This window comes from Serinus canaria, chromosome 1, assembly GCF_022539315.1.
Source record: "Serinus canaria isolate serCan28SL12 chromosome 1, serCan2020, whole genome shotgun sequence".
Taxonomy (NCBI): Eukaryota; Metazoa; Chordata; class Aves; order Passeriformes; family Fringillidae; genus Serinus; species Serinus canaria.
This window is the reverse complement of record NC_066313.1, coordinates 17,772,069-17,786,743: the sequence shown is the minus strand read 5'-3', so window position 1 is coordinate 17,786,743 and position 14,675 is coordinate 17,772,069. Positions and strand designations below refer to the sequence as shown.

General features: G+C 39.3%; 1 protein-coding gene across 2 annotated transcripts in view; it reads right to left on the bottom strand.

Moving 5' to 3' along the window:
- The window catches only part of ALCAM (activated leukocyte cell adhesion molecule), a 115,511-nt gene that overhangs the window by 73,221 nt on the left and 27,615 nt on the right, over nucleotides 1-14,675 (bottom strand). Inside the window, exon 1 of one of the 2 annotated variants that reach the window (XM_050977871.1) lies at nucleotides 13,439-13,529. The exons of the other annotated variant lie outside the window; for it this stretch is intronic. The gene's annotated coding sequence lies outside the window, so the exon portion shown is untranslated. Of the gene's footprint in view, nucleotides 1-13,438; nucleotides 13,530-14,675 lie in introns of those variants that run through there. 2 annotated transcript variants of the gene reach the window in all.

Genomic DNA, 14,675 nt, shown 5'->3' with positions numbered 1-14,675 from the left:
CAGTTCATTGTTGGACAAGCCCCCTAACCAGGGTATCAAAAGATCTTTTTTTTCTTTTACGAATACATTTCAAGCAATCTTCAGGCATATCCAGTATCAAGGCTATGACTGAAGAAGGGAAGCAAAGGAAAGACAATAATCTAGAGAGTGACCTATTTCACAGAATCATTACAGAGTAATTCAAGTTAAACAGGATCCCAAGAGGTCTCTAGCCCAGCTCCTCTGCTCAAACCAGAGTCAGCCATAAGATTGCATGAGACTACCCAAGGCTTTATGGGGGCAGATCATGGAATCATAAAAGCCCTTCCTCTATGGCAGGCTCCTCACAGCAACTGCTCCAGTTAACCCACATCTGCCTTTTATCAGGCCCAAAATCAGGAGCTGTATTCCTGATGTGGTCCAGGAATATCAGTTCAAGGGAATAGCTGCTTCACTTGACCTGGTGTTCCTCTCCTGTTAATGCAGCCCCAGACAGCATCTGCTGTCTGCTTCAGGGGCACGCTGCCAGCTTGGGGGCAGTTCATTTGTTGAGATCGCTGGGAGATCCCAGAGAAAATTCAGGGAAAGAAGGTCCTGCAGACTTGGGTTGCCTGAGGAGTTCTTATCTGTGTGCACTGTCACTCAATCTGTCCTGTTCAGCAGCAGGCCAGCATTTTCCCTGCTTATTCTTTTACTGCCCATCCAGTGGCAGAAGACTGCCTTGTGTTCCTTAATGTCCCTTTCCACTTTCAGCTCCAGGTGACTTTTGGCTTTCCTAACACAATTACTGTATGCCATGGCAACAATTCTGAATCCCTCCTTTGCAGCCTGCTGCTGCTCCCACCTCCCCAGTCCTGCCCCCTCAAAATGAAGCTCAATTCTGATCTACCTGCTTTTTTTGCTAAGAGGCAGAACACTCAAGGGAGGGAAGGAAAATATCAGCATGAAGAACTTGCCAGGTAACTTGAAATCCTCTCACAATCTTGAACTCCATCATTTCATGGTTGATTCGGTCATTGATTACACCACCATTTTCTATTTGTTCATGAGCTACAGATCAGGAAAATATTACCTCTAGATGGCCCATTAGTGTAAGTATTAACAAAAAAAGTAATTCTAAGTCCTTTTAAATATCAATTTTCTAATTTTAAGGTATTGAGTCTGGTATAAATGGTGAATTCTGTAAAAAAATGCATTTAAACTGCCTCTAGACTTTGAAGTCTCTTAGTACTCAAACGATTTGGTTTGCCTACTTTGCTCAGTCATAAACTTAGGACAGTAAGAATTCAGATACAGAGCTGGATTTGATACCAGTGGTCACCGTACCCAGACTTATGGCAGTAATAAGCCTTTCAGTGTCTGGAGATTATTCTCACTATTAGAAAGATAATGTAATATGAACTCCCAGGCTAAGAAATAGTTCTGTATTGAAGCTTATGGCAAAGCACAGGAAAATAAAGCTTGAGCTGAAAAATACTCTCATCAGTATTTCAGCTCTTTTTACTTAGTTTATCTAAAGCAACCAGATGCGTGCAATGAATAAAAATGCCTATTTTGCAGCATTTCAGCCAGTATTAGAAAAATATACACTTGAGGACACAAATATTGGCAGAAGGAATCCTCTGCCTGAATTTGGATATATGGTGGTTTTGTAGGTCATGCTAAACTTCAAAGAACAAATATAAAAATTGTCCAATTCTTCTTTTTAATAAACAGCACTTTTGAATGAGAAAGGCTAAAGGAGACTATTTCTTCACAGTTAAAGAACTCTATAACTGCTTTCACTATTAGCAAAAGGCTTCCCCCCACCCCCATGTCTAGACAGCAGTTTTTTATGTGACAGAGACCAAGCAGCCCAACCTAGCTGTCAGGCAGTAGAAGCAGCATCAGTCTTTTTTAGCAGTGTCATCCTTGATACCTTTTTTTGGATGAGGCTTCCATTTAACATATTCAGCTGTATCTGATATAGCTGACTGTCTGCTAGGACAAAGACAGATGACCCCTCTATATTATCCTGGAGGGCAGTTGCATTGATTTTGCAATACCCCCTATTCACTGTTTCAGTTCACAGTCTGGCATTTTTGTTGGTACTGGCAGTTATTTCTCATTCTCCTTTTGTGAAGAATCCCCATCTATCATCCTGCTGGATGAAAGCCACAATAGGTTTTGCTCATCTACAATAAACACTCATATATGGAGCCTGGTGTCCTATCAAAACAGAGCTTATGTAAACATGGTGAGCTGTGTCCGTGTCCATCCATCAGCTGAGCCCTAATTTCTTTGGCCTGAAAATATCTTGGAGTTGATACACAGCCACCAGACTCAAGGTTCTTCAGTACTTACAATTTTCTCATTTAACAGAGATAAGGACTCTAAGGAAGGCCATACTTAATTTAATTTCTTCCCCTTTGGATAAATTAATTCATCTGGCTGATTCTCCTTGGATGTGGGTCAGGGTTATTGTGGATATGACCTCAAGGATTCACAAGTTTGAGCAGGCAGAAGGGAGGTATGGAGATAGGCAATACAATGCAATACAACACAGAGATTTTCTTCTGCCTGCAGATGAGCTTGTTGACTTGGCAATACATGTTAACCACTATATTCTAACCAACAAGGTCAAGATGAACAGTAGCAAGTCCTTAGCTGTACTTTCTGGGAGAGACTGCCCTTGTCAAGTATAATCAGAAAATTTATGTTAGAGAGGTCTGTGGAAAGGGGATGTGGTATTTATTTAGAATATCTCCAAGTTAATACAACCTTCAAATCTATTTTCTCAAAGATTTAATTGACCCACACTCTTGCAATCCCACATTGTATCCAAGTGGTCTGGCCAACATACCTTGTGTGCAACACTGATTCCAATGAAACATCCTGTATTATCATTCTCACATAAATGATTGAGGTAACACTTGCTGTGGCACTGTCCTTTGCTTCCAAGTGTGGCTTACTTCAGCCTTCATAAATCTTGGGACAGGTTGCTGTTTGCTGGCCATTTCTCCTTGTTTGTTTGAAATATGTTTGTTTTTCATTCATGAGATCACAGGAAGAAAAAAATTCCATAGATGATACTCTGCAACCTTGTTGTCATCATCCTGTTGCCAGCAGAAGACACTGTGTTCTCAGTATTCATCTCTGTTGAGGTCTCAGCAGAGAACAAGCCTTCTGGTAGGGACATAAGCCTTATGTTCTTCAATGTTACTACCAGGAATGGTGTCCTGGGAGTAGCAGAGTCTCAGTCTACTCAAACCGTGTCTGCTGTTAGCAAGACAGGCTTTTCTTACAGTCCTCACCCTGCTCTTTCTTTTGGTGTTCTCACAAAAACACAAACATGTGTAAACAGCTCTTCCACTGGTACATCATTCATACAATCTTCATAAACGTAAATAAGTTCAAAGTATTAAAACTGAAATGTAAAATTTTCCTTTCAAGTTCACATAACTGTTACAATTAACCAAGACTTGCCACTGTAAAAATCAGTGTTCATTACATTTATGTTATTTTGAGGACCTCAATAAAGAATAACGTTGTAAGTGAGCCAAGGCTTAACTTTGTCAAACAGATTCTTTGAAAAAAATCCCAGAACTAGAACCTGCCTCTTCATGCTCTCCTGAACACCTGTAGAAGAACTTCAAAATCTCCTTCCATCCCTGGAAGTGTTCAAGGGATGATTCTTTGAGCAGCATGTCTCTTGGAAGGTCTCCCTGCCCACAGCAAGGGGTTGGAATGAGATCATCTTCAAGGTCCCTTCCAACCCAAACCATTTGAGTCTATGATACAATCCAATATCCAAAATGCATCAGTACCTGAGGGTATGTTATTATCTGCAGTGCCAAGATGAAACCCCTCCACGCTCAATTGATGGGCAGGTGTTAAGAAAAGGCAAAAAATCAGTCCTCCCATTGTCCTTGTGAATGAAACACACCTAGCTGTACACGCCAGCTACACATAGCTGCATTGGTACATAAACATGTCATTATCAGTACACTTGAAAAGACTTATGATAATGCTGACAGCATAAAAACTTCGCAGCACTTACATGACATGGTTTCCATGTTTCTTGTCCAGTGTTTATAATTGCCTATAAAACTTGTACCTAGACCCCAAAAAGCAGATTAGTTCAATTAAGCTTAAAAAAAAAAAAAAAAGCATATCTCAACCTTCACTTGACATTAACAAAAGTGTTTACATGGCACAGTTCCTGGCTTTCCAAGCCAGCAGAGCCTCTGCAACACAACTGATTAATTAAAGAGCTCTGAGAAGTTAACACTGAAGGTTACTGATTAATTGTATGTTAGAGCTGCCTAATCAAGTACCCAAGGCAATAAACAAATACAAAGATATATTATACACTGATTAATACAATTATTTATAGTTTTACTTTTAACTGGTTGCCTGCCATACAGCAGTCTTCAACCTGAATAATACTGGGGAGGGTGATCAGGATCACCTAATGTATTTTCTCAGCTGGCTATTAGGGCTGCTTTCCCTGGAAGTGAACCATATGATTATAAATCCTTCTTCATGCATGGTCATCACATGGGCAACCACACCACAATCATCTGTCATGTATTTCTGAGTGCTACTGGTTGCTATGTGTGTCTCCAAGGGCTGAAATTCATTGCAAACAGCTGCTAACCATCATTAAGAAAAAGCAAGCAAGCTACTCTAAATACTACAGCCCTATTTGAGGACAAGATTTACACCTAATGAGATGATTGAGATGATCAACAGCTCTTTCTCTTATTCACATTCAGATCTAATGGCAAATTTCTCATTTCAGAGATCTTTTCTTCTATGTATGAATTTCCAGTCCTAGGCTGCAATACTTCATCTCATAAAGCTACTTTCATGGCCTCCTCCAAATCAATCATGTAACTCCTTTCTCCATATCAAGAGATGAGTGCTAAAGTGTGTCCTCACTCCATAGTTCCTGTATTATCCATATATATAATACAAAATAAAACATTTCCTTGCAAGCACTGGGACAAGTTTATTCACTGTTGGGGTTGGGGGAGGTTTTCAATGGAAAAGCTGCAGGAAGTGTTCTGAAAGAAGGAAACTCTGGAATGACTCTTTCCCCCCGCCAAGTCAATGAAAATAACTTTGTCTTTTGCAGAAATGTCATCAGTTCTCCTCCCAGATATGCCAGTTCTGTCTGATTCATATCAAGAAGCCAATGAACAGACTCTGCCTCTTTTGTGTTCACTATCCACCTCTCTCCTCTGAAGAAGAAAAACAAGAATAAAAATCAAAGAAAAAACTGTGCCTCACAAAAGGCAACAATTACTGAGCAAGTCATTCCCTGATACTTCCCCCAGAACTCTCATTGTGCCATACAAAGTTTTATCAGCCCCTTTAATGGGCAGAGCCCTTTGTTAGCCTGCTCTTAATATAGTCAGCAGTCCAAGTACAAATGTATATTCTTGTCCTGTACTAACTTTTGTTATAAGCCCCTTATACCTATCCTCCAGTATGACCACAATCAAATCTGCCATTAAATTACTTCTCAGCTATGAGGGACAGGTCAAACTTTCCTTCTGTAACCAAACAGCCCCATTTCCCATCTAGATTACACTGGTTTTAAAAACTTCCTAACACAAGACTGGTGCAAGACAAAAGGCTCAAGTCCATTGTGGCAGCTAATCTCGTGTCCTCTAATTACACACACTTGACTGCTTGCAACAAGATCCACAGCCAATCATGAAATTCCCTTTTTCCATCAAGTTGGTGTGCATGAGATCTGACAGCTCTAGCACACTCATCCTCCTCCATCCTCAGTTAACTACTCTTTGAAGCTGTTCAGGGGAGATGAAAATATAATAGCCTCAGAAAGGGTTGATCAGCATGAAATAAAAGGAAAAGCCCAAAAGCTGATTGATGCCACCACAAAAATTGTAAAATTAAGATTCAGTCAATTTACATTGTTAACAGTCACAATTTTCATACTAGTACCATCTATTTTTTCCATATTAAAATTACCATTAAAATTTCTCTTTAACCTGTTTTTGTTTTTGTTTTTTTAATCTGGTTGCAATTACAATTAATCAAGAACAAACTGACCCATCCCTTATCTCCTGAATTATGGATTTTGTGACAGAGGTGTAAATTATACATTCAAAAATCTGTCTGTCCTTGTTTCCAAAAGTGGTTAATTACATAAAATTTCAGAGTTGTCTTTTGGAAGGCTAATTTTCATAAGAATCTTTAAATGTACAATAGCTTTTCCCTTCAAAAACAATTTCCGCCCAACAAAAAAGAAAGTCTTCAGAATATTGAGCTTCATTCGCATATTTACCAGCCCTGTAAATATTAACTTCGTGTACCAACAACATTTCTCCAACCAGGAACTCAGTGTTTAATCCATGTAAACATAGATCTCCTCAGCACCCTGGGCTTCCAAAAGGTAAATGACAGCATGTGTTGTCCCCTCATGAAGTTTGATCTAAAACTTGAACCTGAAGCTCCCGTTCTACATGTGCCATACATACAAGCATCATGGTAAGGTAGGCACTGGACCTTCAGAAACTGTTATCATTCACAGACTAAACCAACAGGCAGGCAACAGCTGCTTGTGAAATCTGTTGAGTGGCCATCACTCCTAAATCAGACATATATAAATCCTCAGCCATTAAAAAAATAGATCTCACTGTATGTTTGCTAGAAGTACAGATTCAGAGATTATATGGGGGGTTTTCCTTATTTTCTCTCATATACTGTTAGTCTCTACTGTATTGCAAGCTTAACTGGTTTCCTTAATTTTGACACAGAAAGGTAAGCTAATTCCATAATAAGAAAACACACTTACTTCTTCCTCTAATCATACAACAATTTTTATTCCAGTTCATTGTTAATTATCTTCCAGATTTCTGTGACTAATAAAACTCTCTACCACCTTCTTCCACCTTTTCCATGACACTGTGCTGCAACAAAATCTCCTCACATAGCTTTACACCTACTTTGTCATAGAGTATTTCCAAAACTAAAAGTAACTGGAGGCAAACATTCCAACTATTCACACAACCAAAGGTCTTTAGAAAACCTCTATCAGGCTAACAAACCCTGTAGCTGAAAGAAGTTCTCCTAGCATACATGCCAAATCAATAACATCCCAAAACACTTGGGTAAGAGTTCACAGCTTCACCAAATTACACCCAGGTACTGCTGAAGGGAACACCTGCAGTCAGGAGACTTAGTGAAAAGAGGAGCTCTTTCCTCTGTCACTACAACCTGGAAAATGTGTCAGATAGGGCTCATTTCTATTTCAAATGTCTAGTGACAATCTGTAGTTTCAAAGCACTTTTTAAGGGCTTGTTTCCTAGAGGCCATTGCACTTCCAGGAAAAAAATATAGTGAAGCAATTCAATGAGTACATTTGATACAGACAAGTGCAAATCTCCATATATTTTTACTATTCTGGGGTAGAAAATGACATGAGCTCTCAAACTGACTTGTTTATCCTGACCTTACACAGGCTCCCCCAGCAAACCTGCCTGGACAAGCCCTTAACCAGAAACAAATTTGATGCTCATTTTATGATGCATGGGAGAGAGATGTGCACTAAGTGTTAAGCTGCTCTACATTTAATATCTGAAAAGTTTATTATCCCTGTAGCACATAATCAGGAAAAAAAAGTAGGTAAAATAATCCCCTGCTTAGAGGTTTGTATTAAGAAAATGGGAATGGTATTTAAGAATCAACACCGCATAAGTAATCTCAACAATCTTAACAGTACACACAGGCTCCTCACAATCCTCACTCAAGAAACAGGAGTGAGGTTGTCACTGTTCCTCAACAAAGCCATACCTTCTTAACAGCCTCCAATGGCAAAGCCCAAGTATTACATCTGAGAAACATTCATGATGACATTTACATGCATCAGAAGGAAGAATTTTGTGGAAGGCTGTTTATGCTAAGGTATTTAAGTTTTGACATTTCCATGCTGAAATTTCAAAAGAGCATATCTGTGGGTGTTTTTGATAAATTATGTATCACAAAGACAAGAGAGTTAAGGAAAAAGATACTGGTGAGCAAAAGAATTTTGTTTTTCATTAACCAAAAATGACCTGAAATGTAAAATTATTGAATTCAGTGTACTGTAACCTAGAACTAACCCCATAACCTTCCTCCTACAACAAAAGATCTAATTACACACCTTGCTATGAAATTTAGTTAAAATACCCTTTGAACACAAAATTAACCTCAGAGTTATACTTACTGTGTCATCGCTACATCACACCTGTGCAAGTGCTCGAGTGCTCTAATTACAGGTTTATAGGATGTATGCCTCAGAGAGTACCCATCTGAGCTCCACAGAGGTGACCAGGACAATTACTCTTGTGCAAAAGCATTGAACACAATGCTAAAAGCACACAGCATTTAAGTGCACCGTTTCTGTTGTCTTCTGTCCAAGCAGTGGGGCTGCTGTCAGGGAAAAAAGAAAATCATCGAGCTTCTTCAGCTTTTTTGCTCCCCTCCCATTCTTTTAATGCTGGTGCTAGACATTCACTCCAAGCTAGATGGCATTTGCAATTTGTAAAATAACTTGTAAACAAACAAGGAGTGCAGAAAACTCCAAACAACATGGCATCTTCTGCAATGGAGGACTGAAATCATGACAAAAATCCTCCTGCTGTCAATGTAATTTATTTAATTTTCAATTCTAAACCAAGTGGTAGTGAGTGAGAAACTTCTGTTGATCAAGGAAACTTTTGCAAACCTCCTAAGTGCCCTAGATAAGAAGTGTGTTTGTGAGCAAACTGTTTCTTGCACCTTCAGAAATTTCAACTTTGTCTTTCTTCCTTTTCCTTTTTTCTGTTCACAGGACTGTATACTGATGGGTTTGTACAAGCCAAAAAATACCCAACAAAAAAGCCAGATGTCGCCACTGCAAACACACAATCTCACATCTTTGTATTCAAATGTCTGCCCCAGTGAGCAAAGCAGGACAGGGCCAGAGGCTGCCCACTCCCACAGACTCTTGGGCAGCTTCACACGTGCTCCAGCAAAGCACAGGCACAGTTCAGGCACAGCTCACCTGCCAGGCTTTGCTCCCAGCAGGATGTATGGCTGGTGGATGTACACACCCTGCTCTACCCCCTGCCCTTTTCCTTGGCTATATGGATGTGGACACAGAAGGGAGGCAGGGAGACTCCAGATTACAGCAATAACCCTAATGGGGATCAGGTGGGAAAAGCAGGAACATAGTAGGAAACACCACATCCCAAGCAAAAGGAGGTGAATAAAAATGGTGAGGAAATGCTGTATGACAGAGCTCAAACACTCAGTCTTTGAGACTAAAAATCATTAAAAGCCTTCCCCCTTTCTCCGTGTCTTCACATTAATGCTTTAATCCCATTTGCAGGGGAAAAAAAAAAGATGACGATCTTACAGATTTTTACTCACAGAAGTGTGATCCAACAGGGTTTTTGAGTTTTATGTGAACAAGAAATAGCTCCAGCTCTGGTTAGTTCAGACTTGGGATGCAAAGAGTTAATAAAGAAAAAAATTGGGAATTGTAGATGCATTGAACTAATTTTTTTTTTTTTTTGGTAATAAACCATAAACTAAACCTGCACAATTTCTTTGCAATTTAAATTGCTGCTTTGTCAGTGCAGCAGTGAACATCTTAGCAGGACCACTTTATCCTTTGTGTAGTCCCATAAATCTGACTTATCAAACTTCAAGACTTTGCATAAATTAACATGGAGCAGATTTACAGGCTTAAGAGACTTTTTTCTCCCAATTTTTAGATACTTGATAATAACTGTACTACACATTTTAGTACATGACATTTTTATGGGGTTTTTACATCATAATCTAAAAAAGAAAAAAAGAAGCAAATGCAAAATATTTTCTGGGCTAAGACTGAAAACTCCTAAGTATCAAAAGTGCTAAGCAACCCAAAATTTAATCTGTGACCCCACATCTTTAGAATTATATAAAATTGCTAGCATGGTCCTACACTCAGCTCCTGTATTACTGCCTTTACCTGTTTAATGTTTCCAGTTTAATGTTATCTTGCTTGAGTGCTTCTCTTGGTAGCTCTACTAATTCCTGTACACTTTTTAACAAGGGAATCACAAAAACAGATTCAGGGCCTTATCAAACAGTAGGAATTCTCAGGCCAACTTTAATTTGAATAATATAGGGAAAAAATCCCAAGCTGTTTTACCTGTCTTTCTTAACAAACCACATACTTTTATATACTTGTGATTAGCCAATTGCTATCACACAAAATTATAGTGACTAAACACAAACATGTGAAAATTCCAAACTAGGAAAGTTCTCTCCTAGTGCTTGGAATAGCCCATTATGCAATAATTCGCATTTCTGATATTACATAGAACTCAGACTCTGTTCAAAGCACCAATATGAATATATATTTAAAGTTCCATCATGTTAACTTGCATGAACTCAAATCATTAAGAAGCTGACAAGAATTTCCTGAGCAAGTTCTGCATCACAAAACATAGTGCTAACTAGGAATTTTAGTTTTGCTCCAGTCTTAAGATTATATTAAACAAATGGCTTAGCCATTGAAAGTTCTATGCCAGGCTTCTTGTGAAGTCAAGTAAAGTTGAATGGCATTTCACTATGGTTACCACGAAAGAGAAAAGATCTACTGTTAGAAACACACAACCAATTCAAATAGATGGTTACTCACAGCCATTTGTAGCTACAGTAAAAATTCAGAACTCCTTTTCAGGAAGTCAGACCCTGTTTAAATCGTGGTTTTGCTTCTGTTTTTGTGGAGGGTTCTCAACATGTGGCAGGATCCTAAATTTATTTACAGCTCACAAAATTAATTTGAAAAACTGCTTAGGATAGAAAAGTTAGATGGGAAAAAGAGTGACATTTTCTTGTGTTGGAAGCCCAGTCACAGTATTTGAGAGTTTGCTTTCCTGTTTCTGTGTTACAAGTGCATCCCCCAATAGGCATATTTTGCTCCAGCCCTCCTGATTCGAGCTAATAGAGGACACAAAAGCTGCCAGGTTTTTGTGCCAGAAAAGCTGCTTCAAAGTAAGAAAAAAGTGTTTATCTCCTGGTCTCTACAACAAAATTTGCCAGATTCTAGACACACTCACGTTCAGAGGAAAAAAAAAAAAAAAAAAAAAAGAAAAGAAATCCCTGTTATTTACTGCTTCCCTGCCCTTCAGAAGGGCTAATGAGTTCTGCAGCCACCATCAGCCACACAGCTGTACATGCTGCAAGGCAGAGACAGGCTACAACGATGACTACTAAATGAAGACTGATGACATTCTGAGGGGAACATTTCCAAGAAAAAATTTCCCTAATCAAATTAAGCATTGTGCACATAGATGAGATTTTATTTTCAATCACTAGTAACTGTTTGCATTCTAAACCCCACATTGCTGCACAGCCTTAGAGAAGTGGAGCAACTTGTAGTTACTTGGATACACTAGAATAGGGACAAAGCATGTCAGGTCACAAATGTTCTTCAGGGTTGTCAGAACCACTATTTGCATTACCTCTCTCTCCTTTTTTGAAAGAAAAACCAAGAAAACCAAAACCAAACAAAAAAGCCCAATGAAAACAAAAAATATCAAAGAAATACAACAGAATTGTTGTGGGTTTCAGCACATTCCATCCAAGAAAGCCAGCAGGCTCTTTTAATATTGTCAGTCGCAATTTCACTTGTTTATCTTGTGAATGTACATGCTAATAAAAATACTGGAAATAATGGCAAAAGTAACTAGAATCAGACCAATGTTTCACTGGTGTGTACTTAAAGAAACAAATCAACCCCTTATGGTCATTACTTAAATAAGAAGCTTAGGTGGCAACTCAGAATTCTTTTTCTTTGTCCAAGATCTAAGTTCAGGCTTAGGTGAATTCCCCTGCAAGAACTCACAAAGATGCGACATCCTCAGACTGAAAGCACTCAAGGAACTGCAAAGATACACAAGTATCACCTTGTTAGCTAGTTGTTTTGTGAATTTTTTCATGCCTTGATAATTTTAAAGTCATTCGCCAGACAGAACTGGCCACTGCAATCCCTGTCCAGTCTGATACAGACACTGAGGGACCACACCACGAGTCTGCCAGAAGGCTGCCAGTGGATGCCTGTAATCATCTCCTCCCCATGATTTTTCAGTGACTGGTTTTTAAGGCTTGAAGTGCTTTCATTCACAGCACACATTATACTTGACATATCCACACACCACTGGCCATTTCCTCTATTAAAAAAAATATATATATATATATATAAAATAAAAGAGGAGAAACTATCTACTGAGAAAAAGAAATACATTTCACTGTTTTGGTCATTGGTCAGAAAAGATTCCATTCAGTTTCTACCAAGCTAAGAGAATTCAAAATGCATTTATAACCTAAGCATACACCATTTTTAGCAAGCTATAAAACTTAACCTTTGTAGAATATGAATAGTGCTTCACAATAGCTTTTAAAAGGGCTATTAAAACTTCACACTTCTGATAAAAAACAGTCTAATGCTCTTGATCCTGACATCACCTTTATATAACATATTTCTTCTACTACTCAACTGTGTGAAAAAAATCCAACCTATATTCTGAAGATTACCTCTCTGGAACTTCAAAAAGTAATCTAAAAAATCCTGAATTTGAAGTCTGCAAAAAGATTTTAGTAGGGTTTCTGATTTTGTGAAAAGGTTTTTTTGCATCTTTCAGAAGGCAGAGAAAGAAATACCCTCCCATTACTTCATTGGTTTGTGACAGCATCCAAAAATTAGCTTTTGCATAACCACTGAGAAGAGAACAGAAGAAATCAACAGGCATTTCTTCTGCTACAACTGTGGGCTAGACTTCCAAAAGCTCTTTGTTTATAAAGCAAAGCAAAAAACATTCACTGGCACTGAACCAATAGATCAGAAAACCACAGCAATCTGTTAATCTAACACTGGCTACAATGAAATGCTCATTTTTAGGTCAAAACACATTTCTTTATGGGAACATACAGGGTCCTTGGGCTCACCCAGGGGCAATAAAGCCTCCACAATTTCCCATCAGTGTAGTGAGTAAGTGATCACCCTTTCCTCTTCACAAAGAAAAGCAACTTTGAAAAATTAAAAAAAAAAAAAAAAAAAGAGGCAAAGGGCTCACGTCCCAGAAGAAATCTCATGCCATATTCATGCAAGCATGTTGCACACCACAGTCATAATCCACATTTCAGCAACAAGAACAGGATGTGTGTTGGCACAAACAGAAGGTTTGAAAGAAGAGCTACAGCCGGGCAGTAACTGCTTCATGCTTTAATAATTCTTCACACAGAAGCCAGTTCTAGGAGTAAAGATTCCCCCAACAAAATTTGCCAAATGAAAGAAGAAAAACTAAAACTAAAACATGCACACAAAAGAAAACTACAACGACAAAACAAACCAAACTAAAGAGAACAACCACCAACCAAAAAACCATGAGAAAACAAAAAAACCACCAAGCAAACCCAAAACAATACTCACCAATTTTTTTACAGGCTCATTATAAATACCACCAACCAGAATATAGGTACAAGCATGCACTTTTTATTTCTCCCTCAACTCTTGAGTTCAGCTTCTTTGGCTGCAGCAGTGTCAGCACATCACAGCACACCCAGCTGTGAGACCAGGAAATCTCAGAAAGCCATGACCCCCTCAGTCTTTCTTGCTGACAATGCTTCTTAGATATGAAAATGATTTCTTTTGGGGGCTGAGATACTTCCCAGGAATTGACACATGCAAGCTCCACTTCCCCTGCAGCGAACACTTCTGAATATACATGGAATGGGTGCACAGATCTTCCTCCCTGCCCTGCAAGCTGGGTACTGGCAAAGGGGATTTAGAGACACATCTCCAGCTCCTCAAAAAACCACATCACCGCAAACAGCAACCACACTAATTCTGAGCTGAGCGTCTTTATCTGCTTTGTGAAGTCACCTGTTTTGTATTTGCTCACATTTTATGTCTCATTTGTAGTATATCAGCTTTCATTTTCATGGAAGAGTCTGATTTTTTTGAGTTTCTGGGTTAGACAGCTGAAGTCCAAAAGTCCTCATCCACATAGCTACCACACAGACATATTCTTTTAGCATGCTAATCTCTAAGCCATTAGTGTTCCATATGGTCTCTGCCAGTTTGACCACTGTATCTCTGTCCTTTCCTACCATGTTTCTCCCACACAGGGTGGGAGTAGGAAAAAGGCAGTAAGACAGCTCTTTATACTTGTAACAGTCTCTGCCCACACAACCATAACAACACAATTAATAATCTCAGTATTCGAGTAAGACTTCTCAAAAATTCTTGCAATCATTTTAAACACAAAAGATGTCCAGTTTTACCCCTTCATGTTTTAAGCTCCATTTCAGAGATTATTTAAATCCCTGTGGTCAGAGGGCTGGAGCAGCTCTGCTACCAAGACAGGCTGAGAGAGCTGGGCCGGTTCAGCCTGGAGGAGAGAAGGCTCTGGGAGACCTTACAGCAGCCCCACAGCACTCTACAAGAGAGCTGAGAGGGACCTTTCACAAGGACATGCAGCGATGGGACCAGGGGGAGTGGAAGCTTCAGACTGAAAGAGGGGAGAGTTGGGTTCTTTACTGCCATGGTGGTGCAGCCCTGGCACAGGTTTCCTGGAGAAGCTGTGGGTGCCCCATCCCTGGAAGTGACCAGCCAGGCTGGATGGGGCTCTGAGCAACCTGGTCTAGTGGAAGATGTGCTGCCCATG